The sequence below is a fragment of the Triticum dicoccoides genome, chromosome 7B (genome assembly GCF_002162155.2).
Source record: "Triticum dicoccoides isolate Atlit2015 ecotype Zavitan chromosome 7B, WEW_v2.0, whole genome shotgun sequence".
In the NCBI taxonomy this organism is placed as follows: Eukaryota; Viridiplantae; Streptophyta; class Magnoliopsida; order Poales; family Poaceae; genus Triticum; species Triticum dicoccoides.
Genome location: NC_041393.1, coordinates 496,792,397 through 496,798,396, shown reverse-complemented (window position 1 = coordinate 496,798,396; position 6,000 = coordinate 496,792,397).

Below are 6,000 nucleotides of genomic sequence, written 5' to 3'. Positions count from 1 at the left end.
ACTTCCTCAATTGCGAGACATGGAACACGTTGTGGACATCGGATAATTCCTCGGGTAAGTCTAGCTGGTAGGCTACCGTGCCTCTTCGTGCCCTTATACAGAAAGGTCCGATGAATCTTGGTGCTAGCTTCCCTTTAATCTTGAATCGTTGCAATCCTCTCATAGGGGATACTCTCAGGTATACGAACTCACCGGGTTCGAAGCTGACCCTACGATGTTTCTGATCATAATAACTCTTCTGTCGACTTTGAGCGGTCTTAAGTCGGTCTCTGATTAGCTTGACCTTTTCCTCGGCTTCTCTGAGCATGTCTGGTCCGAAGATGCGACTGTCTCCGGTCTCTGACCAATTTAACGGGGTACGACATCTTCGTCCGTATAAAGCCTCAAATGGTGCCATTTGTAGGCTGGCCTGGTAGCTATTGTTGTACGCGAACTCGGCGTATGGCAGGCTTTCTTCCCAACTGGTTCCATATGTGAGGACAAATGCTCTCAGCATGTCTTCTAAAACCTGGTTTACGCGTTTTGTTTGTCCATCAGTCTGTGGGTGGTATGCGGTACTGAAGGCTAGTTGGGTTCCCAGAGCCTGTTGTAAATGCTCCCAAAATCTTGAGACGAACTGAGTGGCTTTGTCGGATATTATAGTCTTCGGGACACCGTGCAGACAAACTATGCGGGAAAGATAAATCCTGGCAAGCCTCTGAGTGGTGTGGGTCGTCTTTATTGGAATAAAATGTGCCACTTTGGTTAACCTGTCAGTGATGACCCATATGGCATCATTCCCGTGTCGTGACCGAGGTAGTCCGACAATGAAATCCATCCCTATTTCATCCCATTTCCACTCAGGTATTTTGTTCGGTTGCAGTAGTCCGGCTGGTCTCTGATGCTCAGCTTTTATGCGTTGACATGAGTCACAACATGCAATGAAGGTGGCTATGTCCCTCTTCATACCATGCCACCAAAATCTTTCCTGAATATCTTTATACATTTTGGTTCCTCCAGGGTGGATCGAGTACGGGGCGGTGTGGTCTTCAGCTAAAATTTGCTGTTTAAGGTCTTCTATGTTTGGCACGCAGAGCCTTTCTCCGTACCATAATATTCCTTCATTGTCTATGACGAATTCCGAGGCCTTGCCCATACTCAACTTTCTTTTGATGCCTTCGATGCTGGTGTGACCGGGCTGAGCTCCTTTAATTTTCCCCACAAGGTCGGGTTGTATTTCCAAGTTTGATATGGTGCCTTCTGCTACCATTATCAAGTTGAGCTTGGCAAATTCTTGTTGGAATTCGGGCCTCAAGCTGTGCAGATTGTTTTCGTGGGAGCTGGGGTTCCGACTAATAGCATCGGCCACTACATTTGCTTTTCCTGGATGGTAATGGATACCAACATCATAATCCTTTACCAATTCCAACCAGCGTCGTTGCCGTAAATTTAGTTCTGGCTGCGTGAAAATATATTTGAGACTTTTGTGATCTGTATATATTTCACATCGATTCCCAAGTAAGAAATGCCTCCATTCCTTGAGTGCATGAATAACTGCTGCCATTTCTAAGTCATGAGTGGGATAATTTTCCTCATGCTTGCGGAGTTGTCGTGAAGCGTATGCGACAACCTTGCCTTCTTGCATCAACACGCACCCGAGACCTTTTCGGGATGCGTCACAATACACCTCAAAGTTTTTGTGTATGTCTGGCACAATTAATACCGGTGCTGTGGTTAATTTCTGTTTTAACTCTTGGAAACTTTTTTCGCAGGCTTCTGTCCATTCAAACTTCTTGTTCTTCTTGAGCAACTGCGTCATAGGCTTGGCTATGGTGGAGAATCCTTCAATAAATCTGCGGTAATATCCTGCCATTCCCAAGAAACTCCGTATGTCTGTTACGCTGGCTGGTGACTTCCAGCCAAGTATGGCCTTGACTTTCTCTGGGTCCACTGCGATACCGTCTTGGGTCAGCACGTGACCTAGAAAGCCTACTTGTCTTAGCCAAAATTCGCACTTGCTGAACTTGGCATACAATTGATGTTTCCTGAGTTCTCCTAGCACAATCCTGAGATGTTCCGCGTGCTCTTCTGGTGTTTTGGAGTATATCAGAATATCGTCGATGAATACCACGACAAACTTGTCCATAAACTTCATAAATACTTTGTTCATGAGGTGAACAAAATATGCTGGGGCGTTAGTTAATCCAAATGGCATCACTATGAACTCGTACAGTCCATATCTGGAGGTGAAGGATGTTTTGGGGATATCTTCCGTTCGTACCTTCAATTGATGGTATCCTGACCTTAAGTCAATTTTTGAGAATACCTTGGCCTGAGCGAGTTGATCAAACAAATCGTTTATCCTTGGCATCGGGTATTTGTTTTTGACTGTGACCATGTTAAGTGCTCGATATTCTATGCACAATCTTAGTGTTCCATCCTTCTTTTTGGCAAATAAAATTGGTGATCCCCAAGGTGAGGAGCTGGCTCGAATGTATCCTTTGTCTAGCAATTCCTTTATTTGTTTCTTCAACTCAACTAATTCGGATGGTGCCGGTACGGTTTCTTGTATATGGGGGTGGTTCCTGGTGCGAGCTCAATGCTGAATTCTATCTCTCAGTCTGGTGGCATGCCTGGTAGCTCTTCAGGGAATACGTCTGGAAATTCACACACTACTGGAACCTTGTTTAGCTCAGAAACGTCCACCTTATTCAATCTCGGTTGCCGGGGTATCTTTCCCTCCTTGGCTGACACTCTTATTGTCTTCCCTTGGTGGTGTGTGAGAATTACGGTCCTGTTGAAACAGTCGATAAAACCCTTGTTGGTGGTTAGCCAGTCCATCCCTAGGATGACATCCAGTCCTTTATTTTCCAACACAATAAGATTTGCGTGAAACTCCAATCCTTCGAACTCAATGTCCACATTCTGACAGTAACTCTGAGTAACTTGCTGAATCCCAGGGGACTTGATGATCATGGATTTTTCCAAGGGAAACATCGAAAAATTATTTTGCAAAGCAAAACTTTTCGAAATGAATGAGTGAGAAGCTCCAGAATCAAACAAAACCGTTGCAGGTATTGTGTTGACAGGAAACGTACCGAGTACGATATCCGGAGCATTTTGTGCCTCCTCTTTGGTTACGTGGTTCAGATGACCCTTCATGTGGTTATTGTTGGGATTGAAATTGTTTCGCTTGGGCGCTGAATTATTGCCGCCGTTGTTCGGCTTTGGGGTTGAGTTCCTTGGCTTGGGGCACTGTTTGGCATAGTGCCCTTCTTCTCCACAAGTGTAACAAGTAACGCCGGGGCGATAGGTGAATTCCTTGTCCCTTGCATGAAAATTCTTGATTGGGCGTGAGACATTGGATGAGGATTTGTGTGTCCCACCCTTTTGAAAATCTGTCCTGCTTCGGTGATTGCGAGCATGGTTAGTTTGGTCCCTTTTTCGCTTGCGGATATCTTCCAGGCTGCATCTCTCATTTTCTAGAGTGATGGCTTTGTCCACCAGTGTTTTAAAATCAGGAAAAGTGTGCACGACCAGTTGGCATTTAAGCGCGGGTGCTAGACCGTCAAGGAATTTCTCCATCTTCTTGCTTTCAGTCATACGCTCTTCATTGGCGTAGAGGGACAATAGAGTAAATTGACTGTTGTAATCTGACACTGTCATGTTCCTTTGTTTGAGGTCATCGAACTCTCTCTTCTTGATTTTCATAATACTCTTAGGAATGTGTGCACCATGGAAACCTTCCTTGAAATCATCCCAGGTTATGTCATTTTCGTTGGGATGCATGTGCAGAAAATTCTCCCACCACGATGCGGCTGCTCCTGTGAGATAGTGCGGAGCATACAATACCTTTTCGGGGTCTGAACATTTTGCAATAATTAATTTCCTCTCCATATCTCGAAGCCAGTCCTCGTCTTCAAGAGGTTTGTCAGTGTGAGAAAATGTTTGGGGACGTGTCTTCTGAAGCTCAGATAACTTGGATTGCTGCTGATACTGTCCATGGTGATTCCCCATGTTGATGACTTGGTTCATCATTTCACGATGTTGTTGCTGACTCTGTTCATAAAGGCGGCACATTTGGGAAAGTGTCGTTTCACTGTTCTGTTGACTCGACTACCCTTGTGTGAAATTGTTGCCTGGTTGAGTGTCATAATCTTCCTCTGGCGGAGTAGGCATGGAGCGAGTCCAAGGACGAGACATTTTTCACTCTGGGGATATATTTTGTAAAACTCATAAGAAAAGCGAAGATGGTCGCAAAAACAAATCCAAAATTGCACAAGGATGGCAAATAATTTAAATGACCAAGATCACTTAAGAAAACAAATCGAATTGCGCACGGAGAAGGACTGCTCATTACATATCTTACACGCGGGCGGTAATTATACAATATATCACTTAGGATATGCGTACATAATCCTGACATGTTATTTAGGCTAGTGCACTTCTCCAGTTCCTACATGATGCGCAAACAGGCTACTCCTCACAACCTATGTACATATCTTACAAAGCGGTACATCGCATGACGGGCAAGCGCACTCAGTCGGAAATGTTGACGATCTCCTTGGCCCTGCCAAGGGTGAGGCGCAGTGAGGCTGGGGACTCGACCTCCTCCTCACTAATAGGCTCCAGACGTGAAGAGCTGTGTCGGGTAGATGGAGCGGGTGCCAGGGGCGGAGCAACACGAATAGGAGTAGGCACAAACGGGTGGTGCAGTGCGCGCTGGAGTGGGCGCAATGGCCTGGTTGAACTCTTCGGTGGGAGGCAGGTGACGAGTAGGTGCATAAGATGCTGATGACGAGACAAAAGTCAGTGGCGGTGCGGCGGGCAGGAGCTCCCTCCTGTTGGCGGCACAGCCATGGACTGAGTCCATGCGGGCAGCTACGAAGTCGTCCACCAGGTTGTCGAAGGCTGCCTCCAGAGCCCGAAGATACTCAATAAGCATCTCAAAAGCCTCATCTCGTTCTCCTCTAGGGCAGGAGAATGCGTAGTGACAGGTGTAAGGCACATGGCATGGAAGATAGCGGTAGCGACGAGTCTTCATCGCGGGAAGGACATCCCTGAGGCGAGCTATCGCCTCACGGGCTGCCATCTGCATAGCATGCCTCTTCGTAGGCATGGCTCTTCCCATGAACCGGAAGCGGCGTAACTCACCACGGCCTCCCCTGAACTGCACCGTGACCTGGTGCATGGTCAGACTGTCGTTGACCTTGTGCTGGAAGAGTGTGAAGACTGGGCGCACAAATGGCCCCATCGCGACCTGAACGATGAAGGAGAGAAGCTTGACGAACCCATCAGGCACGTTGGCGAAGGTCTGAGACTCGCAGCTGTTGTCAGCCATCTACGAAAGTAGTCAAAAAAATCATGCATGGTCAAATCATAAATTTATGCTGACTGTCAGAAAATGACTACAATTGCAGAAATATAAATTAGCTCTATCATGCTAATAACCAATTAGCGATCGCACCTAGTGGCTTCCTACAGTCAGCCTGGCTCTGGTACCAAGCTTGTCATGACCAGTTTTCCAATAAAAATATTTATTGAGAAACCAATCTTTTGAGTCCAGTATGAGAGCAATCCTCCTCACTGGTAGACAAATTCTTGATACAATAAGCCAGTAGCATAGGATATATTACAGGGTTGAGCTAGGGCTGCTCAACAAATTATTACAAGCGCGCCAATAATTATACATAATGGCGGATATAACACAATGGTGTGGTGGCATACTACTGACTCGAGGATAAAGTGATGGTGGAATAACACAGTGGGGAGTGTGATAACACGACTCTCAAACTGGCATCTCATCGAGCGTCAAGGTGAAGCTCGATAAATTTATTCGGGTTGCGGAAGCGGATATAATACAGTGACCAAATCCAGGGTCGCACGAGACTGACTGGGATTCCTCTAGGCGTCGGACTCGCTATCGAACTTTTCATCCATGAGATCGCCTTCATCAGCATCTGGCCAAATCAACAAGCCAGTGAGTACTTTGAAAGTACTCGCAAGACAGTTCGGACGTAA